This window comes from Anopheles stephensi, chromosome 2, assembly GCF_013141755.1.
Source record: "Anopheles stephensi strain Indian chromosome 2, UCI_ANSTEP_V1.0, whole genome shotgun sequence".
In the NCBI taxonomy this organism is placed as follows: Eukaryota; Metazoa; Arthropoda; class Insecta; order Diptera; family Culicidae; genus Anopheles; species Anopheles stephensi.
Window position 1 is genome coordinate 68,840,046 of NC_050202.1, and position 24,056 is coordinate 68,864,101.

A 24,056-nucleotide genomic window follows, 5' to 3' on the forward strand; every position below is an offset into this window, starting at 1 on the left:
AGGTGAGCCGAAGAGAATAGTGAACCCCGCACGAATCACCCGATTCTGTTGACGTCCGTACGAGCCCTTTCCAGCGGTCCCAAAATAAACCGAAACGAACGAAAGCAAGACTTGTCGCACTTCATTCGCGGAGGCGATTTGGTCGGTTTGCCGGGCTACCGTCGCTTGGCACGGTGGTTGGTACGAGCTTCCTGAATGCGACCTCGGATAACTGACGTTTTGGGGCACTCCCTTTTGTAGAACTTTGGGTGAGCGTGAGCGGACGTCCGTGAGCGAGATGCTGCCGACGAGAGCCGTCGTGAGAAGGTGTGTCACTGTGAGTTGAGCTGCGGGAAGAGACTCGAAAAAATGGCTAGTTCAAATACAGCAGTAAGGACTCGCCGTTGACAAAAAGAATGCTGTGAGACGAGTTGTACACTCTTTCTTCTTCCAAAAGAAAAAAAAAAACATGCAAAGGTGCTCTCTTTCACGGTGAAATAGGAGCAGAACAGGATGCTCACGCTCTCGTGGGAGCTGGTCTGCTCTCGGCGTTTGTGAGCGTAAGATACGGATGAGATGGCACCAGCATCCTAAGGAACCTCACCCTGTTTGCGGTGAGCGGTGCGAGTGAGCTAGGACGTCATCTGCCCGAACGCCGAAACCCGAACGCTGTTTGGTCCCGCGTGGTCGGGGATGATGGAGACGGCTTGCTGCGCGTCGAACCGCTGCAGACCTGCGCAGTTGCGCAGCCACTGATCTTTTCTCAGCCATCTCCAGTTGCCTTTGAGCCCGCGGATTGATGAAATCGCCTCGACCGTTTGTTACCGATTGCGATTTGTTGTCAATATTAGATAATTTTTGTTAACCCAAAATTTAACTGCAACGCTCTGCACGCGACAGCAAGCGCCACGCGCGACGTACGCAAACGAAGTTTCGAAAAGCACGGCACGGCTGGCAGGCTGGAAGATTGTTTGTTGGTCCGGTTTCGGAAGTGTTGGCAAAGGGGGCAAAAAAAGTCAGGCATTGCGTGGACGGAAGTTTTAGTTACGGGCCACAGGGAGAAAGCAACGCCGTAACGGAAAACGCCCTCGAAACGATACCGCACGGCTAGCGCTGCAGAACACGGTCAACGGCGTGTCGTGTGCGGTGGTCGTCTGTGCAACCGTTTTGTAGTCCCATCGTGTCAGTTGGGCGTCCGGTAGCAAGTGGTGGCGATTAGTAGAAAATAACAGCAGCAGTAGCACCAACAGTATCATTAGTAGTAGCCGCAAACAACCTTTGCACAAGTAGAAATGCTTGCACTAGTTGAAGCAGAGTTAAGTAGCATCTGGTAAAACGACGGCAGCAGCAGCAGCAGTAGTAGCGGTGCAACTTTCCTTGGTAAGATAATCTCAACAAATGTTGGATCCACCAGATTGACGATCCTGGCCGCGTGCGTGTGTATGTGTGTGTATTTTGGGCCTTTCCTCGGGAGTGTATCTCGAGAGTTGGTTCAGAGGTCACGCATGTATTGGCCTTCCCAGGAACAATAAGACCCACGGTGATTCCTGCAGCAATCTTCCTTTTCGGTCAAAGTTGTCATTGTCAGCAGCAGTAGCAGCATCAGCACCATCATCATCATCATCATCATCATCGCCGTTGTCACCCGTTCCCAGAACAGCAACAACAGAGAGACACGAATCGGAATAAAGCTCGAACGAGAAGTACACTGATGCGCCCTGTGAGAGCAACGGTGTGAGAAGAAAAGAGAAAGCAAGCGAATCTGTGTGTGTGTATGTGTGTGTGTGCGTACGTGTGTGAACGTGTATATGTGTTTGTGCGTGACCTGTATGTATCGGTGTATGGCTGTGAAGGCCTGGGGCAGCACGGGGGAGTAAAGTAGGAGCGGAGAGCATTTTTTTGTGTGAGTTTTTGCGATTTTGCGTGGCCGAAAAACGGCCAAACCTTTTCCGCTGGGAAAATTCCGTTACTTACTCCGGACAGATAAAAAAAGTGATTTTGGGGAAAAAGTATGATAATATGAAGAATCCAACTCGGAGATTTAACGTGCTACCGTGTGAGTCAGGCAAGTAAAGCTGCCTGAGAGGGACTGATATTTACAGCAGTTGCTGTTTTCGGGGTGGAACTTTTCGTGTGTGGTCGTATGCGTCAGAGGCATGAATGCAACAAACTCGTACGTACGTACCCTGTAGGCTGTTACAAGAAATGTGTGTAGATCGTTGCGTTTCCCATTTGGTGTTTTAGCAATGTACTCTTAGACGAGGTGTTTGTAACATGAAATTCGGAAAAATCTCCACCCTATCAGGGCGTCCGTGATAACCATGCACACTAAATAGCTGGCCCATTTTCCAAGTGTTTGTGAGCGAACGTGTGCAAACCTCACGCATGAGTTCTTCAGTTTAGGGCCACAAAATCACTGTTTCTTCGTCGCTGTGTGCATCCCGTTTTTTGTGAATCTCCACTGCTAGTAAGCAAGGCAGCGTATGACGTGCACGTGTCCGGGCGGGTCGGCAAATGTGTGTGTGTGTGTGTGTGTGTGTGTGTGTGTGTGTGTGTGTGTGTGTGTGTGTGTGTGTGTGTATGCTTCTGTGCGAATGTGTTGTGGTTGTGTTTGTGTTGGTGCACCCAAAAAGGATACGACAGGGCATGGTGATGTTGCTGCTTCTGCTGCTGCTAGTGTAAACGCGTCTCAGTGTCAAATCGGTGACGTGCCAGCTGCAATCCACGTCATCGCTAGGGCAAAGCGAAGCTCAATTGGGCTACCGAATCGAGCTAGCAGTAGTAATATAGGGCCGGGTCGTTAGGACCGACAACGAACTGGGCTAACGGTTTCATCCGATAGTATGGGGAGAGGTCATAGTTTAGGTCACGGTGTGTTTTACGGGACTTTCGTAATTTAGTCACTGTTCTGGCAGGGTGATGGCGGTGTTGGTGGTGGTGATGGTAAATAAGTTGCCGTGGTGAGGACCTGCCCGACGAGTGAGCTTGTCTATTATGATCCGACACTTTCTGGTGCGATGAAGGAAAGTGGGCCACGATAACGGCAGTATTCTTTGTGATGGTTGCTAGCGGGCGAAAGCGCAGTATGCGTTGAGGTGAAATTGCAAGTGAAAGAGACACCAGGAGAAAGTTATTCCCATGGCACAAACGAAACACATTGTCACGTGAATGGATTGGGTTGGTATTTATTGCAAAAAAAAAACTGGCTAGATGAACTCGATGGTAAAGTGCCGTCATCACGTGGACTTTGATCTGTTTAGATTTGATACGTTACAAGGAACACCAACATTGAAAAGCATTAGTGCTGGAGTGCAAAAATGGCAAACTCATACAAAGACTTTGTGCGATTGATGTATCATAACTTCAGTAGCGAAAAGAAACCTAAATCTATGTGTGTGTATTGTTTATGGTTTTATCATGGAAAGTGATCGACATACAACATTTTGATAAACCTTTAATCCATGGTTTGATTGTATCATGCACACCATTTTCAGTACGGAATAGTTAAACTCGTATGAAAGTTCGCTTATTCAGTGAGATAATAAATTTTTCCTAGAATAGCGTAGGTTTCAAGGCCTGACGTTAAACTTCAAAGCATGATGTGACGTTTTGATTTATACAATTTTAAAATAGTAAAGGACCAAATGGACGGACGAGCACATCGTCAACTCAGGACTTTGAACTATACGCTTTCTGAATGCTCGTTCCACCTGTCAGCGATGTTGGGCTTACATTCGTCCTAAAGAAACCTCTGTATACCTTCACTGTTTGGTAATGAAATTAATCCATTTCACAACCATCTCCAGCTCAGTTTGAGCGTAGCGTGAGCGATCAGGTCATTTTGCAACCTGTTAACGGGTGGTGAGCTTTCGGTGCGTTAGACCTGAAGCTACTGAGCTAGTTCAGTCAGTTCAGAGCTCATGTCAAGAAGGAAGACGTTGAGACGTTTGTTTATTGTTAGTGGTGCATCGTTGACCTGACGCTTTGATCTTACGACAAGCTGTAATGTATGCACCGTTTCATACAGTGCACAGTGTTGTCAGTTTTGCAGCAGCAGCAGCATGCTTATGATGTGGTGAGTGTTGATTCAAATGACAGCTTGACATCTTTGCCGTTGAATCGGACGGGGTTGCTGTTCTTCCCGTAAAGGGTTGCTCTTTGAGTTTTGCTGCACTTGGGAGGAGATTTCAGATTTTGAAAGGAATCGCTTGGATTCTGTAATAATTCCCTCCAATAATTGATACTGAAGTCGTGATGCGTTTCTTGTAAATTCCTTAATTTTATAATGCTGGTAGAAGTTTTAATGATTGCTCAATAATCATTTTGGATCAGTCGAAAGTAAATGCAATTAAACTATTCAGGTGACGGAACTTAAATTTCTCATTCCGCTATGGTAAGGGTCGGATCGTTAGCCCAAAACATGTGTCCCATTCTGGACTCTGGGCACCGTTCTGCCGTGAGTCGTTAAAATTCGTTGATTGAGAAAACCCCGTGACACAGCACCGGTTGTAAGCTGCCGGTTGCGATGGCCGTACCGAAAAGCTTGATGAGTTTCGTGCTGCACCGGCTTACCTCCAAGGATGGTCTCGCTGCTAACTTCACTAATCAGCTTGAAGCATCCAGCGAACGGCGGTGGGCCCATTCGATTCACCCGAGTGCATAAAACTCAAACAACTGGCAGGCTGGCGGTGCATAATGATGATGGTTCTGCAACACGCGGCGTTGACGGCTACGGGTCCTGGCAATTGCTCTAATCACGTCCGTTGCACTTGCTTGAAACAAATCATCGTGCAGGATGCGAATACGAAACGGGTTTTCTCGGGAACGTGGAACGCCGATTCGTTTTGCGATTCAGTGGTGGTGGTGCGTTTGCCTGATGATAAATCGCTGTACTTTTGATGATAACGACGCTGTACATCAACGCGTCATAATGAGGGCGATGGCAAACGGTGAGGATAATGATGGCCGTTTGCCATTCCCGACAAAAACACACGCACACACGTACAAAACCGGGACGGAAGGCAACCATTGCACGCAGCGCAGCAGGAAACAACTTTAAAGAGTGAATGGATTACTTTGACTTCGCTGAATGTTTGCAGTAAATTAATAATTAAAAACATTTTGTAAAGCACGGGGAACCCAGCAACACCTCGAATTCACCCACCTGTCCTTCAAGTCTCTGCTAACGAACGTAGGTAAATAAAGTTGTTTATGTTGCACGAGCTGTTGCCTCTGCCGCACTTTCGACCCAGGGTAAAAGCAGCGAAGCGAAATTGTAGCAGTAAAATGCAGAAACGATTCAAATAGACTGAGCAAAAACGCACCCCAGCCAGCCTATTAGGCACGGAAGGGAGAAAAGTTTTTCCTCCGCGTTGGTACTGACACACCGACAATAGTCGGCGTTTTTTGAGATAGCTTTGTTTGCAACTCGGTCACGAGGTTGGATATTAAAAGTGTCTCAGCGGCAAGCGGCCTGAGCAAAAGTGGGAAGTTCAATAAAACGATCATTTTTATCGTGGTTCGCGGATTGTTCCGCACTGTTAGGTGTGGTTGGGATGGTGGTGGTGATGGTGATGATGTAGGTTGTACTGTGTTTTAAGACGAGCGAAGCGATCTTCAAATTAAACTTGATGCCAAGGGTGCGTGAGTGTCGGGTTTTTCCTTTTGCGCACCATCATTATAGACTTCAACGTTGAGGCGATTCCAAAAGCTGCACTAGTTGTGTTGTTTTTTTTTTTTCAAATAAATTATAGCTGTTTATGGGGTTTGCTGCGTGCTGTCTTTCGAGTATGAAGAAGAAAATCGTTAAATTACATGTACAACTAGATGGAAAGAATCCCATTAGCTCAAACCCGATTTGCAATAAGCTGTGGTTTGAAGTTTTAAATTCGTTCGCTTCCTATCACTGCTCAAGCCATTTATTTTCACATCATGAAGTTACATGAAATAATGTTGATTTTTTCCTCCTGTGTCTCCTCGAAACCGCCCACCAACCTCCAACCTTTCCGATGAGTATCGTTTTCATACGCTCCGGGGATTCTCGATAACATAATATCCCCTCGATGATTGATCGACTTTCAGCGTGGGAAGCATCTCGCCCAGCTGCCCAGTGTCGAAACGACGGCCAAAACGGAACGTCGAACAGTCGAGAGCGCAAGAAAAGCCACGGAAAAAAGGCGGACGGCGCCTTCGCTGCATGGCTGCATGGACAAGTGTATAATTTAATTTCACTCATTTTGAGCAGACAAGAGACCGGCAACTGGATATCAAGTGGGTGCTCCAGCAGGGTGAAAAGGTTTAGAATGGGCCAGCGATGTGATTCGTCCTCTTTCGTTCGCCCCGGATGCATCGTGTGCCAGCGTGCGGTTGTTGTTTTTTTTTCTCTCTCTCTCCTTTTTTTGCCCCGTTTTGGTGCATTGCACTTTGGCACATGACGAACGCGGGATAACGATAGCAGTAGTGTAGAGCAGGAGCAAAACGAACAATCTTGAACGGGGGAGTGCCTTTTTTGCATGCGCTACGCTACTGAACGATCTTGATAGTGATTATATTGATGTGTGGCTGAGGGTTTGATGGTGCTCCGCAGTCTGAAAGTAGGGCGATACGTCGCTGTCAGTTTTGCAATCCCGGTTTAAAAGGGAGAGAGTATACATATGTGGGGCATTAACTAATCGCCATCATTTAATCAGCGCATGTTTGTACAGTAGAGTGAAAGGAGATGAATTAAAAAAAAGATTACTTTAGCTCGCTTTGTTATAATTGAAAATGTAATTAAATTTTTTCAGAGTATTCATACACTTAGCCTACTGCAGGCATCCACCGTACCGCAGCAGATGGTCGTGTGCCAGCATTCACGATTATTTCTGACGAACGAATGAACGTCATCACTTTATCTTATCTTAGACCTACCACTTCTTCCGGGTCAATGTGGACGCCCTAAAATAAGCTATGGGCTGGGTCGTCAAGTGACATTTTCATGACATGACCAGCGCACCAGAGTCTGGTCAGTCTAATTCACTCTACCTGGGGCGATCAACATACAGCTCCTCCATTTGCCTTGCGGACATACTACGTTAAAAATTCACCGGAATATTTGGTGTTTTGTGCCAGCAGGTCGATCTTTTGTAGGCTTCTGCTACATAGGTGGGACTTAAACCAAACATCAGTTTGTCAGTAGCAGTATACCAGGGTTAGGATTTACTCTTAGAATAAAATCCCAGAAGATTCGTAGTGGTAGAGGGAATAGTGGGTCTTGGTCCCGAAAGATGTGTATATTGCCAGTAGTATGCCAGGATCAGGATTTACTTATAAAATATAATTTTCGAAAGTTCCACCAACAAGCCTTGGAAGACCATCTCTAGGTGCAAATCGATAGGTTTTCTCTTCTTTTTAGTTCCTTGGTACTTCAATCCCTTAAGATTTTGGCCTGCTATCTCTGGCTTTCTGTGACTTGATTGTAACTGTAGCTGGACAATCAGTCAATTGCTTTTATCATTTCAAAATGAGCTGCAACACTACATTATTTGGTTATCATATTGAAAAGTCTTCATTAAATCGTTAATAGTATGTAAAATTTTGATATTCTTTTAATATTTGTTTTACCAATATCGAAAGACCATCAGCAATAAATAAATTACAATAGATAGAGTTCCATTTATTCAAACCGTTGGATGAACCTTGGAGAGGATGCAAAAATACAAGGAAACGGCATCTCTGTCGTGCACAAATGCAATCATAAACTTCCAACCAATGCTTTCAACATGATATCGCTCAGCTTACCGAAGTAAGCGTCCGGGAGGTTTTTGTTAAAATGTGATCTGCTTCGGCTTATGTCGGTTTGTTTGCGCCAACGAAAGAACAAAAAAAAAACGCACATTGTTTTGGCATTGGAGGAAAAGCCAACCGAAAATAAGTACATTTGAAAGTTTGAAGTAATTTACAATTGCTTGCGAAACTTTGTGGCGAGATGAGCTTCCACCTTCCTGACGCGGCGCGCGCGAGTACAAACCCGGTACGGCTTCCATCGAACACTTGGTCAATCTCCAGCGCCGAACGGCATAGCAGCATCCGCGTACGCGCTTAAAAATTTCATGCCACGGGTAGCGATAATCAAGTTTTCCTTATCGTTTGCCGTAATGCTTTCTGGAGGGGCGGTTTTGTGTGTGTGTGTGTGTGTGTGTGTGTGTGTGTGTGTGTGTGTCCTCCCATCGTTTCCTGAACGCCGTCATCAGCGCATCCAGCGTTGGAAAGAGTGTAAGAAGCGGCGGTTTGTGCTGCTGTGTTACTATACAGCCAAAGCGTGACGATAAAGAGAGTGTTCGAATTTCCGTTCTATATATTGCAGCCGTTCGCCACTTTTCGCCCATGTATATACACAGCCAAGGGTGGTTATTTTGTTTCACTTTTTGTTATGTTAATAGCGAGGAAAAAGTCTCTTCTTCCGGTACCGAACCGGCATGGACCGGTTGTGTTGGTGAGCGCATATGTATGCCTTTTTTTCTTGTGGTACGAATTTTTGAGCATATTTGTTGCTGTTTCGTTGCTGGTTTCGTTAACTCACGTGAACAAAACAAAAAAATCGCCAACCAAACAACAGTTCTTCTTGAGTTGGGAAGAAACTTTTAACGTAAATACGAAAGAGGAAGCTTTTGTCACCGTACATGATATGACTATTCAAATTAGGTGAAAGACAGAAAAGAAAAACACACGCATTGACACACACACACACTCACACAAAAAAAGACAAATAATTTCCCCTTTATGGAAGCAGCGAACCGAACCAGCAAAGTACGCAAGAACAATCTAACTAGAAAAAAAAACAAACCATCCCACCACCACCTCAGTTACTTGATCTTAAGCTGCGAATCTTGAAGGGAGGGTGGATTTTCGTGTGAAAATCCAAACCCCTTATTCTGGCCGCGAAGGGAGTGCTATTGTTTTGTTCTTAATAAGTGAAACCATGATGCGGGACAGCCAGTGCAACAAACCGAGGAACAGAAGCGGGGAAAAACAAGAAGCTAAAATCAACATCTTCCCTTGTGTTTTCCCGGTTGATAGTATGCAGGCATTCGCTACAAATGATAGAGCTCGTTAAAATAAACATGTATGCTTGTCCCGTCAGCGATATGCGACTGGGATGGGGAACCGACATCGTGTATTTTTTTCTCTTGCTTTCTTCTGGGAATGTTTGTGGTAACGCACAGGCACGAATTGTGGAGCCTTGGTAGCGCGCCGGAACTCGAACAACTGTTCTGGCCGTGGGATGGCAAATAGAACGAGCGGGGGTGTTTGCTTGCGGACGGATATGTGGCAAGCACACTCCCAAATGTTCACCTCCAAAAGCGCAAACGCAACGTTGCCCGTACTACCTCAACAGCGTTTTGATTTTCACCGCCCTGCGGAATGATAATGATACGATACGACATTTTTTCGCCGATTTGTAAGGATCGAGTTTCCCAGTGCACGCTGGTATGCGTGCGACAGCCCTTGAAAGGTTGAAATAGCATCGCACTAGCCTGGTTGGGCTTGTTGTACATCGGGCCGATTGGAGTTGATTTTCGGCAAAAGCTTTGAATTGAGTGTGGTGCTTTTCTTTCGCCGTCATCTAATCCAATCGAACCAGGCGTGGGATGGCAATGTGATTACGTGTGACAGCTGCTACTCTTGCTTGTGCACGAACACTACACGGAAGGGTTTCACGCGATCATCATCATCATAATCAACAGCCCCAGCAATGGATTGCAAATGAACCAAATACAGTATGTCGTTAGACAGATGGTCGTTTTGCTTTTCGCGATTCAAATAGAAATTGATTCGAAAAGTATGCTCCAGCGTCGCTAAAAACAAAGCAAAACAAGCGGAAAAGCTCACAATGAAATTCCCTTTCTCCGGCGATTAGTTATGCATATTTTGCTACACTTGCTTAGAACCATGGTGCTCCCCATTTTTTGTGGGCTCAATTTATGCGAACAAACGTCCGAGCTGATAACAGGGACGGTGTAAGGTAATGTAAACATGCTTTATACATAATCGTCACTGTCCGAACAATCGCCAGGCTGAGACCCACTCACTGACCATTGCTGTACGATGGGACATTGTCGAGATGCCTAAGGTAGGGGCGGTAAGCTATTGGCTCGGTTAGCTTTTTCCGCGTTTGTTCAACCGCAACGTGTAGGTCGGCTCAGGGCTGCCAACCTCACTCGGGATGACGATATGGAATTGTAGTTTTTACGGATTATTTCCAAAGCAAAATATTGCCATCGTCACCATCGGGTACCGGGGCCCGATGGAGATGGAGTAGAAGTTTGGGCTGGCAGAAGGCTGACCCGTTGTGGATCGATTGGGTTCCAATGTGTTTCTACCGGTAGTGCTGGATTAGGGAGGATTATTTTGTACGATAATGACACCCGTTCGTGAGTGTCGTCAGCATAATGGGGATGAAGCTGTGGTATAGACTGTGCTGAGTCCATAATGGCTTAGGGTTTAGGTTAGCGATAATTATAAATCGTTCCAAATAAGTATGAACGTAGGTGATTATTTAAAAGAAAAAGTAACGTCAGATTTGGGTTTCGTGTAAACAGTTAGGTGTCAAAAGTATAATAACACGTTTGTGTGTGGTATATTCAGCAAAAATACCTCAAAGCGTTAATCTGTTTGTGTTGTTATGCTCAAAAAAGCCCAATCATTTTAATTAGCCCCACTCATGCTATTAAATGATGAAGTGTTTTGATTTGTTGGATTTTTGAATTCATTGAATTTAAGCTCTGTCTACGGAAAAAGGAATTGTTGAGTCGCGGAGGATTCTATCAATTTTTTCTCAAGAGCTGTTGGAAGAAAACGTGTGTACTGCTTGATTATTCTTTTTTGTGTGAGTTTCTTCATATTCTAAAGCCTAGTCCTAAATTTACTCATAATAATTCATATGTATAATTCAACCGAGACCGCCTTCGGGAATGGGTTGCGGATTGCCTACAAATTAGGCGCAAACAGGAATAAAACAAATAAATATGATTTCAATCTTCAAATGGAGCTTGAAACTGCTATCTATTCAATAAATGTTTACCCTTTTTTTGTACATCAGGATTTTTAACACTTTAGCTGTAGCTAACCCAGTACGAAGCACTGACAAACCAGCTACAATCGTTAACACATATATGCGAGTACTAGCTTATTCAAAGAATAAAAGGAGCATTAAAAGAGTTAGCTACACTTGATGTTCTTGTAATCTGAAGAGAATAATAAAGCACAAAATTAAATGAGAGCATTCTTTGGGTGGCATGAACATTAAGTTACCACTAACAAATAAATAAGCTCTAAAATAATCTAAAAATTGTTGTTAAATTTTTCTTAATCAGATTTCTTTTTAATTTTGTTTTTCTTTGCAGATAATAGTCAATTGGAACGTAAATCAAGGCACTTTCTATCTTCATTCGTTCGACAGCCGGATTGGTTCGGGGATGGAGTCCAATTTTGTGTTTAAATCGAGTCGACCATCATCCTCCTAAGCATACCAAATAGTGGGATAGTTTTCGGGAGAGCAAGCGATAATTTTCACCCACCATCCGATATCTGTCACCGGTATCGAAAACACATCAAAAAAACTTTGCTTGGGCATGGCAAAGCAGCAGCTACCGGCAAAAAAATACTGCATTCCTTCGAGGTGAGAAATAGAGACGATTGGAGTGGCCACCGTTAAAGAATGCGCTTGCCATCCAGCACTCATGTGGTGGATCGACGATGCATTGCATGGAAGTGACAGTCCTAGGCAGTGTTTTAGTGCAACCGTCAGTAGCAGTGTTGAGGGATAGCAGAGTTGGTGCTGTTCGACGCTAGGCAAAGTAAGCAGCCAAATTGCTCACGAAAAGAGCAATGCCCAACGCGAACGTACTCCGTGCACAACGACGGAGGCTGCTTGCGTAGTGAATAATTTACTAAACTAGCATGAAAATTCCAAATATCGCTTTTCGTCAAAAACACAAATTTCCTACTAAATCGTTTCCGAATTGAATGGCAGTGTGTAGGAAAGCACGCGCAAGAAGAAATTGATTCGTTAAACAAGGAATTGATACTAACAACCGGTTGGTAGGTAATTGCAAACATATGAATATTATTACCATAATGTTTAAAATAATAACGAAAAGTAAAATAATCTCATTGTGAGTGTCACGTTCGATCTGTGTCAACAAGTCCAACAGTTGTTCCCAAACAATCACCACGACCTGTTGTGCCCGATCCCGATCGCCGTTCCACCGTCGATGGTCGTTGTTTGTATCTGTGCATTGTGAGTGTTCATATGTCATCGGTGTGTGTGTGTTTCCGTGTGCATTCTTTCGCTAACAAATTCTTCCCGATCGTTGGTGGTGGGGCCGATGGATCACGCAAGGATTACAGGCAAACGTCAACTACCCACAAACGCGGTGGCGGTGAAAGTGCTTGAAGTGTAATAACTAGCAGCCATTTTCATTGCCATTAATTGCTGCTGTCATTGCGTGTCAGTCTCGTCATAGTTACCCACAACCGCCGCGGAATATCGTCCGAAATCGTCCATCTGAAACGTATCAGAGTGAGTGTGTGTATGTGCGTCTATCTGTCCAGAAGCATTTGCGAACAGCGCTTTGGTGTGAGTGTGTGCTCGTGATTCGGGAAAGTCCGCCATTGTCTCGAAATCGGCTCGGTAGAGATTACACAACAATCCCGCTACAAAGGCCTGTTCCACCGCTCACTCACTGGTGTTGACCGCGTGTGTGTTTCTTGGTGGTTCGCCTCAGTGCATCGATTCGTTTGCAGACACGCTTTGACGCGACGGCTCTGAGAACGGCGCCATTCAACGAAGGTGCCAAAGGTGCCGCCTTCCTTAAGAAGGAGGCTCCGCATAGGCGCTAGGCTGCCAGCTGCAGGCGATGCACCGGTTTGCGGATCGACCGTAAGTACCACTGCGCTTAAATGTATGCTTTTCGCATAAAACAGGTTTTTCTTCCAGCAGACAGACAGATAGGTAACCTTAGCAAGGATTTTCTTAAATGAATATAAATGATGGCGACCAAGGGTTTTGGCCATAAGGCGCGCGCGAGAGTGAGGGTGGACTTGGCTAGATTCCTTTGGCCACGGTAAACTACACTCCACCAAGTCCGAGCCAAGTTGTGTTAGCTTCTTCTATCTTTCGGAACATAGTTTTTGAGTAGCCCAAGGCAACTAATATGTTTCGTCCGTACGGGTCCTGGGTCGCCATTGCCTACACTCTGCGAGTTTGTGTTTCAGATCTACCTTTTTCCCGGCGCCACAGGCCTCCTCAGGATGTTTTTGGTACGACACTGCTGCGGCTAGTCCGGTTCATGGTGCAAACATTTTCTCCCGTGCAAATACGCATCGCAATGCCGGAGAGTGCCTTTGGCAACGGTTGAGTTTTGCAATCTAAATTCCTAGGTCAAGTTCTACCACTTGAAATCAAGTAAAAATAGGCTTTCCGAGTGGGTGGTATGTGGGGCGAAGAGCACTCTACGGACGAAAGTGCACAAGTGCAGACAGTTTCAAAATTGTTTTCTTCTTGCTTCGTTATCATCTTGGTGCTTGACTGCAATACATTAATTGTAGGAATGGAAATATCTCCAAATTTTTTTCATAACCTTTGCCAAACTGTATCTTTGCATACAGAAATCCAAAAAAATAAGTTTTCTTTTGTATCTATTGTGAGAAAAGTTTCGAATGATATACACTGTACTTCATTCCGTAGTACAAGCAATGCTTCCAAGTAATAAATAATTCCAAAGCAAGCTCACAAAAAAAACTCTGCCAACTAGGAAACATCTCGTTAAATCGTAATTCGTCTTCTGATTCAATTTCCGAGATCAAATCTATGCCATCATTAATAAAACCAGATCCACCAAGATCTGTTGGCTAAGCTGCCCAACTAACCAGAGCGAAAAAAGATAAGCCTTCGCGTGGCGCTGTACACGTCTTGCATCAGCCAAACATTATGGTTTCGGTTGTACGAAAACAATAAAACAAAATATAATCCTCAGAGCGCTTTGTTCTCGTTTGCCGCATGTCTACCGGTAGGCTAAGATGACCGAATGGCTTTAAGTCATTAACTGGCCGAGAACAGTTTAAATGCCACAGAAGTTGGGCACATGAAGAATGATGTTTTCTTGTAATCCCAAGCAATGTCTTCCGGTCAGTTTTTGGAATATTACATTTTAACTTAATTTGGTTATGTTATTTTCCGTAAAACTATTTTAACATATTTCCTTGCTTCTGTCTATGAAAACAATTTCCCAATTTGAAAAAATATTCTTGAAAGGATAGTCTGTAGCTGTATAGGTGTATTCCAATATCGTGCGAGTTGTATCAGTGGCATTCAATAAATTGAAATACTCTTTTATCTTCCAATACTTCTTTCGTCATAGAAAAACGATCTCCATTAAAAAAAAATACATTCAAACGCTAAAGATCGCCAATGCTGTCCTTTTTTTCTCGTTTGGCTTTCATTTGTACGGCATCGACCGATTTTTTCTACTTGCTTCGTTATTCAGTATCGCCCATTGTGTACTCGCCATTGGCCATTACGCAGTCAGGTTTGTCCATGTGTATCTATGTTCCTCCCACATGCCTGTCTCGTGTATTGAATTAATGGTGAATGTTTCGAAGAAAAGCTTCTTATCGAATTGATTTTATTATGTCCTTCATGCTCATGAATCTGTGCGAAATGGAAGCAAAATGCAAAACCGACAGTTTGATATCATTTTTAGCCTGCGATTGGGCTTCTAGGAACGCCTGATTTTTTTTTGTAGCAGGCTTTTGCTTCGTCCCGGAACCGTCTTTACTTCATTCGCGAGCATTCAGTTTAATTTGCCTTTTATTGATTTGTTGGGGGGGGGGGGGTTTTCCCGGGGTGGGTGTTCATTTTGATTGCTGCCTTTTTAGAGGAGTCATTCACAATAGAATTATTAAGGGTTGCTTAAACATCTAATCAGTTGACATTTGCACCCAATTAAGCGAAATATTTATGTCAGAATTATATTTGACCTTTCAATTAATTACTCTTTCTTGTTCTCATAATTGGCCTTACTTCCATTTACATTTAAACTGCTTTAATCATTATACAACTCTAGAAAGATCATGTTATGATAACCCTTGCACATTTATTTGCTGAAATCATTATGGAACTTAAGTGTATTTGCTGAATATCTTAAGCTCTAAATTATATAGAAGAGCGATATTTAGCTCCACATTAATTAATTAAGTTAAAATCTGCTATTTAATCATCATTGCCTAATTAGCCGTAAAGCTTCTCGGCTGCATTATGGCTGCCAATTTAAAGTCATTTGTGATTCATCTTTTGAAGTTTTGATCTTGATTCACATGCACACTCACACACATTATCATTTGACTGTACCCTTCTGAACGGTACACACATGGAAGCGTACTGTTCAAGTGCTAATGAACGCTTCGTTACTGCGTCCATGGGTGTGGTTGTTCGGTACATTCTAGCTCTCGTCGGCGAAGCAAATCGTTCCAACGTATTATCGCTTGAACAAACACTTTGACGCTATCTTGCCGAACGGCCAAAGATGCTTTATGAGGCGGACGAAGAGGAAGCCCGAGCTTCGAGGGAGGCGTAGACGGTTCTACTATGGATAATGGAGCTCAGTGTTAGGCGTAAGCTATGCCCGAACACGTCCGTCTATTCTTGCCAAGCAGTGCGCTATTTATGCGATCATGTAATGATTTTTTTTTCTCATCTGAATTTCAGTGAAGTAGCGACGGCATCGAAGGGCTTACTATGGCATCGCCGAATGGCTGCTGCTGTGTGTGAGAGAGTGAAATTTTCCTCCTCAATTTCGTAGGGCCGAAGGTTATCATAATGATACAGGCTGAGTTTCGATTCTGCCCGAAACAACCTCACTCAGAATTGAAACTTTTGTTCGCTCTGTTATCTTTCATTGGTGTGTGTGTGTATGTGTTTTTGTGTACAATACCAATCCCAATCGAGAACCCTCAGCCTTAGCTTCATTAGAGTGCTTTTCCACGAGACGCTTCGTTCGTAAAGCGCACTTGCGTTCTCTTTCTCTAGTTTATTTTTCTCTCTCGTTCTGGCACTCTCTTTCTCCCATGCGATCTCGTATGTTTCGTTCTCTTCGACCCATAAATGGCTTGTTGAAATCGATGGACAACTGGGCGCCAACTTTAGTGTCAAAAGAGAAGCAAACGAAAAAAATGAAGTGATTCGAAATTTGAACCTCAAGGCAAAAGAAACATGGATAATGTGAAGTAAATCTCGCTGCTCTCGACAATCCATCCTTAACCAAAAGGGAAGCAGCTACTACGTGGCAATGGCCTCAGCAGATGAACGATGAAAATTTATATCCTTGCGATGATTGTCGCCAGTGGCTCGTGCTGAAGTGAATCAACGCAATGATTAGCCTAGCGTTCTTCGGTGTGGTGAAATGGTGGAGTGTGCTAATCCATGAATAAATTGGGACGATATTGCTTTCGAATGTAATTGATTGGTATATACTCAAGGACGATCAGTTCCTTCCATTCAGTATTATAACTTTTTTACACTTTAGTACCTTTTTTGTACCAGAAAGATTTAGTTTCACATATTTCTTTGTTTATAGACTTGTTCGAACACACAAAGGTAACGCCGGCTTTTCATATGTCTCTTTGGTCTGACTTTTTACAGCAGATACACTGGTAGAAACAATTTCATTTGAAGCTCACCAGCTGGTGCGTTGTTTGATGAACTGTTCCGGCCGAACGGTCGTTTTGTCATGCAAAATCTACAGTGCTGGATCATTATGAAAATAATTTATTCTCATTAACATAATCAAATGCAATAAATTTTGAACGTAAGGAGATCCTTCCATGGATAATGCCTGTGGCTTTTGCATTGTTGAGCGATAGAGAGGGAGGGAGAGATAGAGAGATAGAGAGAGTGTTTTTTGCTTGCTAAAAAAATGATAAGTATTTTCCATCTGTGCTCGTGCTTTGCCCGGCCTTAGGTGAATAATTCCCACCGAGCTAAATGTTTTATTATCGTTCCTGGATGGCCCCGTTGTGCGCTGCTGCTAACGGCCGAAATGCGTTGGAGGAATATTTCGAATTATGTGTTTGTTGGAAAATTAGTAAACGTTTTGATATGGATGGTTTAAAAAGTCAAATGAATCTAAGGCTATATTAAATTTATTTGTATTTATGAAAAAGCAAAATATCAAACCCGTAGAGAATGTGAAAGTTATAACAAAGAAATTAAATATTGATACAATATTGATGAAACGTTTAATATTTCACAAAGTTTACCGCGTTTAGCCGATAAACTGAAGTAATGAAATAGTTTTGAGTGACAAGATATCATCATAATTGTTTGTCAAAAAAATGTCCCTACGATGGAGGCGCATGGTAGGCCATAAAGATTGTGATAATCAAATGGAGGCGCCTGGTGTTTTTCGTTGTCTTGTGATTTGGGATCGTTTGATTGATTTTTTTTATAATTATTTTACTGTTTCATAGTTTTTACTTCATAAAGCTTCAATAATATTTGTTTTAGAGCTTTTAGTTCTTGTACCGTAATACATATGTTTGTCGAGTTTTAAAATTTAGTCGTACATTTCGTAATTAAATAAGGAATGCATCGGAGAAAATTCAATGGTTGCTAAAAAAAAAATAATATCAGCCGTCTGTTAAGTGGTTCAACGATCAAAATTCTCTCGGATTCAACAGATCTATTTGATCATGCATCAAACCAAACGTGATTTCACAACAATACAAATTGAGTTCGATAAGTATTCACTACCCTTGGCATCGATTAGTGTTGCTCTTCAGGGAGATAGCCAAATCACACCGTATGATAATCCCATGATGGTGCAGCACCTATTGTGAATGGTGGATTTGTGCGTGAAACGCTGAAATAATTTGACTTGCGCTAAAACTAGCAGTGATGCATGATCAAGTGAATTGATAGCAACAGAACAAAAAAGCAAGCCCGGTCATGCTTGGCCGCCAGCAATACATCTCACGACAGCACGAGCGGGTGCTGTTCGATGGCATAACCGGATTCACAAATCCGGCCGATCGCATTGCCCATCGGCACCGACACCGAGCGCCACAAAGGCTCACGCTGCTGCAGGCACATTTAATGCGGCATCGCTCGCACACGCCATCGATAAATTTATCGCCGCATCATACATATTTAATTTACGCACAATCTTACCGTTTCCCGGCTCGAAACTCGCTCTAAATCCGACGCCAGCTTCCGGTGACGGTCGAAAATCTCGTTGCAATTTCCCAGCGGTCCCTTCCGTGTTTGTGCTTTGGTCCGCTCGGATGGTGTTGGAGGGCCCCGGCGTTTGGCGTGCGTGGTGCACACCAAGGAATGGAACAAATTGAGATGTACGAGTGTGAATTTTATCACACAATCTTATCTCGGCAAGCGGCGTGGAAGCGCGATAGATTGTTTCATAAATCAAAGACTTGATCATTACTTCCGGCTTTGTTCGTTTGTTCGGGCAGGCTAGCAGAGCAGTTAGTCACTAGATAACTTTAAGCTTTTGAAGCAGATTACAAGTGATTTATCTGTGAAAGCACTTAGAAAAGTTGTGCACAGCTCGATGCGATTGTTTTGCGTTTTGTTTCTTTGAAGGAACTTGTTGAAGATTGTTCTTGCTTTAAGGAACTGGCAATATTATTTATGTAAAAGTTCTGTAAAACGTGTTAAAACTTAAAGGGCCATTTTACCTTGCAGTATCGTATGTGAAAAAGTTCAACCCTTATTGTATTATGACATACTGATTTCCTTAAATTCTTGAAGAGGCCTTTTTGTCAAGATTAATGTCATTAATTCATGCAAACCGTTCAACCTGAGACCGATAATGAAACGATCGCTCTACGCATCGTTTCTTGGAAGGCTTGCAGACGTTTAATTTGCGCCAACCAACGAGGTGGCAGACTTTTCGACCGAACACATAAATCTCCACGATGAACCGCAATGAATGACAACCGAGTGGAGTAAAATTAATGAATTTGCTTGCGTGAAACGCACGCACCGTACACCGATATGGCTCAAAAGAGGGAATCCTCTTTCAGCCTTTCCCTGCACCAAGCTGGCCAATACAGTCACGTTTTGGGGAACGGAGTGGAGTGGGACGAGGGATGGGAGGGAAGTGTGGGGTCCTGTTGCCACATAAATATCCAACGGACATTCTCCTGTCCGAGGATTACCGTGAAGGTTTTGGGGTTTTTGGGAAGAATGTTGCTGCGACACCCCCAGACGTGGTGCGCGGTTTGCGGAGTATCATCATTAATCATTAAGTTAGTTCAACTGCGCTGGCCAACGCTGGATCGGGATTTATGGACCCAGCAGCGCGTGGGAAGGGCTAGCAGCAGTCCAAACGGGCGTGAGCATGACGCTGCTCACGTGCTGCAGACTAGCTCAGACGAAAAGCTATCGTTTTGATGGCAAAGCAAAGCTTGCACAGCAGCTGAGACAATTTCCCCTCGGTAGGGAAAACTTTGTGTCTGCCCGGGTTCGAACTATCTGTGGGCGCTCTGTAATTTGTAGTACAAGTTTCGGTCAGCTTCGCAATGAGTAACAGTAGCTCGGGCAAACATCACATGATGCCGGGCCCGGTAATAATCATTGTTTGCGAAGTGCGATTTATTTGGGCTCGCTTTCACCGGGAGCCAGTTTCAATTAGTGCAACTTTCTATGCAATTGCAGTTGGCTGGCTGCAAAGCATGGACCGTACATACGCACAAAGAGAAGTCCTTAGCGCTAGCGGCAGGTAAGGCAGTCGCCGGCAGGCTCTTTGTTTGTCTGAGACCGAGAGTCTCATCTGTTGAGAAAATCGTCGAGTGGTGGGAAAGGAGCTTCGGTATTGAAACGTTACCACTACACGATCGGGGCTCGTTCGTTATGCAAATGGTTCAGTGGTTCCCAGCTCGGCAAGTGCTCACAGTCACAGTCAGCCGAGGCACACGGTACACGGCTGAAGAAAGTTTGCACGGGTCGGAAATGAAAGCGCGCATCCTTTTGATTATAAACCTCACGTTTATGTTGTGATACAGGAGGATTCGTCACGCGTGTGTGTGTCTTTGTGCTTTTGTGTGTGCGCACCGGGGTTGAGCCCAGACAAAATGGACGGCACATTGGCCCGTGGTCAACATTCTGCGGCAAAAACTTCTTCCTCTTCTCGCATGCGGCATATTTGGGCCAGTAAAATATGTGCGCGCCGTTCGGGGACGATCGTTTTCTCGAGCTGCCGGGCTACGGACGAAAGAAATTTGCAGCAATCAAGGGGTTCGGAGTACGTCCGAAATACTACTGGAAAGGGCTTTAGAATTGTCGAACCATATGCCAACCGACAAACTGGCAGTTTCGGTTGTGGAATATAATAATATATTTGAAGAAGATTTCCTTGCCTGGGTGAAAATCGTCTCCGTACAAAGTGCAATAGAATGTTTGTTTTTCTCTCTCTCTCTCTCTCTCTCTCTCTCTCTCTCTTTTGGGAGGACTTGAGTGTCTGTGTTGCAACGATAGGCACGTTCCAGGGGAGCCAATGGCGTTAGCAAGCCTTGGTATAATTTAGAAATGTATTCAAACTGCTGCAGTCAAATAATTGGATACTGAACCCTTGTGGCGTATAGGGTAGAGGACGATAAAGAAGCATAGAATTCTTCAAATAAGGAATACCTTAAATTTACTTTCTATTTAAGAATTATTGTTGAAATAGCTATACATTTTTTTTAAATTAAAATTGCCTTTAAATTTCAATTCAATTTCATAGATAATTCGTTGCACTGTCACGTCAACTGACACGCTCCAGATCATTGAAATTTTGCACCGTGTTGTGTAAGATGGATACATTTTTAAGCCATTTATCTTATTCAATTTCATCAGTCATACATTGTGTAAACGAGATTTTATACAGCATCGACTTGATGCGCGAGTGCTCAACTTGCACCTAGCAGCGGCGGATGTCTATAAATAAAGTATAATCAGAGGCACGAGCCTGGAGCATTGCCCACCGGACCCCAAGGTGGGTGGCAATTTTTATCCTTTTTTTTCTGTCATATTCCTCTCCACCTGCATGAGTCGCTGTGCCGTGAGGATGCCATAGCAATGGAGCTACATACGTGAGATAAACAATAACCCCTTACGCCCAATGACGGCAGAAGGACGATGTGTAGCGACGAAGTAGAGCATAAGATTCGCTGCCACTGATAACGGGTCATGTGTGTGGGTGAGTGTGTGTGTGTGTTTTATTATGAAAAACAAAGCATGAAACCACCCAGTGGATAAGCACCATTAGTGCGCCTGGTAGTATGCAGCATGCGTGCGTTCGGTGCGAGTTACCTGTGGTGTAAAATATCTGCACGAAAAATAGACCAAACAAAAGCATCCCCGAAGAAGTGGCATAATTTATTATGCAAATCAAGCCACACAATCGTAGTCGAGTTCTTCAGAGTGACAAAAGAGGGAGAGAAAGAGAGAGATAGATAGAGAGAGAGCGTGTGTGTGAGAGAGAGTTATGTAGAGAGTTATGTGAGCCTTGTTTTTATATTCGACTTCCTCAGTTTCGTTCGCCCAGGTTCGGCCGGTTCGGCGCCAAAGGCTGTGCATTGTAAGCGAGAAGTTCACCTGAGCCGTCTCTCACATGTAGTGATGTTTATTTGGTTCCACAGTATCAGCCACTCCGACTGATAAACAACCCATCGGCACCGGGTTGGTCTTGCTCCATGTTTTTCCCGCCCCGCCATTTTCCATCAAGGGATCGTGGCCCGGGCGGCACTTTGACTGGCAGTGAATTTCCCTGCGGGCTGAGCCGATGCTGTGGCATCAGCAAAAGAGCATACGAAAGGGGGGAGAGCTCCAGTGTTTTTTTTTCTGCACCGATTACTCGCGCCATTTTCCTCTCGCGATTAAAGCATCCAACCGTGTGGGGAACGTTGGCACTGCCGGGAAATGCATGTTGGTGTTTGGTAAAGAAAGTATGTTCTGCGGCTGTTGCTCGTTTCGTGGCTCGTGGATGCTTTTCTTCACTGGGTCTGTCCCACTCGTTCACGCGCCCTGCAGAAACTGCGCCCAAACGGGTGCTGCGGAGTGGGCGTGAGTGGGCGCGAAAAAGAAAATGGTGCGTTCATGCAAAATAATAAAGCGTTCATTTAATATTTATGTTTATTGATTTTTTTGTTTGCTTGCTTGCTTGCTCGTGTACCGAGCAACACTCACCAGTTTTGTACCGAAACTGTCATTCTATCCCACTTGCTCTCAGCTTGTCTGCAATACGGGCTCGGTTGGTAAAGAGCCAGCCGAGCATACACAACATGTTTCACTTTACCACAAACAGGATGGATGGAGTCGCCCGCCATCCGCTGTGTTGCAGCGTATCGATTTCGAGCGGTTCCGTAAAAAAGTGTGTTTGTTTGGAGTAGCGAGTTTTCCTGGAATTTAAAAGCCTTTTAAGTGTGAGCTAATGCAACATGTAGTTCAGCGATCGTTAATTATTCACCGGTAGCCAATTTCAAATGCACATTCTAATAGGATAATATATGCGCTGGCTGTAATAACATTACATTTCACATTCTTAGAATTTGTTTCACGTCAAACCGTCTTAAATTTTGAGGCTAAACACCGTGCAGCTCTCATCAGTGTTAGCAGTAATCGTATCGTTTGCACATCGATTTGTATCCGAAAAAAACCCAACCGTAAAGATTATGTAATTCAATAGAACAATTAATTCCAAGACGAACGATAACGATCGCAAACTACCGGTTTCGTCGAGTTGACTTTGTCTTAGACACTTCACCCCGTAGGAAAGGTCCAGTGACTAACAGGATCTCATCTTCGCTGCCTCTTTCCCTAACAGCTGTTTCTGCCAATGAACAAGCCTCCATCCCGCGTGACTGGAGTGCAAAGGGAGAAAGCTATCGTACGATACAGTGCGTGGCTTAACCCAAAACTGCTACCACAATCCCAACTGCCGGGGGCATAAGGCTGGCTCGCCACGCAGAGCAGCCCTACGACGTTCAGTGGCGCAGGGCGATTCCGACGTCATAACTTGTAAACAAAGCATTTTTATGGGAAGGATTATTATTATAACTTCTTTATTATTATCGATGTGTTATGCTCGCTCGCAGTCCCTCGAGATCGGGAAGGGGGCGAACGGTGAAACGATTGGTTTGGGAGTTTAGGTACGATATGCGTAACGATAGGCGGACTTAACTTTTGGGGGTGAAAGCGGTCCATAAAAATAATGATCGTAATGATAATGGGAAAAGCCAGCAGGGTTTGTTTAAGGGGTTTTTGTGCCGTTCCCCTTCTCATTTTATCATATCTTATGTAAGGAATAAGTTGGGTAAAACAATAATGGTGTGTTAAATTCTTTATTTTAAAGTTAGTTTTAAAATAGAGTCTTAATAATTTCCAGGATACAAAGTAATTCCGAGCTCACCATAATTATGTGTCTTGACATATATAAGGAAAGAGGCCAGGTTCAAAATACGAAATTAAAGTCTTCTTACTCCCTTATAATGGTAAAATGATGATAAACCTTGTAACAATATCAACATTGCTCCAGCTATAGTAAAACTATCAAGCTCGCTAAACAATAAAAGCAAACGCTTTCGCACAACATCCCAAGCACCGTGTTTGCTATTGTTTGCTTTATCTCTCTCATTCTTCACCGCACAGCAACGTTCGGATGCGCCGTTGAATCATTTCAAATGTGCCTGCTATCTCCTTTTTTGCTTTCAAAACCCAAGTTGCTCAAGAGCGCTTAACCATTAGCAAAACGCTCTACACATTTCAACGGATGAAACCAAAATTCCTGGAAGTTGTTCAGAAAGTATGGCTTCCCCCGTTATGGTTGCGTCTCCGTAGTCTGCCGGGACCGAACTGTGGCTACAGCTAAAGGTGGAATAATTTTCCACACGATTTCCTTGCCACTAGCACGGCGCGGTTGGTCGGTTAACATTTCCCAGTGCTCGCGCTATCGTCATTGCCAGCTGGGAAACAATTAAATTGAAAAAGAACTGCACAGAATGTTACAGAGTAATTTTCTCCGCGGCTTCTTTCCCCCGGT

At 44.0% G+C, this 24,056-nt stretch overlaps 1 protein-coding gene across 3 annotated transcripts in view; it reads left to right on the top strand.

Annotated features, from left to right (window-relative positions):
* Window positions 1–758: 758 nt before the first annotated feature.
* The window catches only part of LOC118504509 (acetylcholine receptor subunit alpha-like 1), a 62,363-nt gene continuing 39,065 nt past the window's right edge, over window positions 759–24,056 (top strand). For 2 of the 3 annotated variants that reach the window (XR_004905308.1, XM_036039039.1), the window contains exons 1-2: window positions 759–1,359; window positions 11,364–12,901. The gene's annotated coding sequence lies outside the window, so the exon portion shown is untranslated. Of the gene's footprint in view, window positions 1,360–2,922; window positions 3,157–11,363; window positions 12,902–24,056 lie in introns of those variants that run through there. The other variant, XM_036039040.1, reaches the window with a different exon arrangement.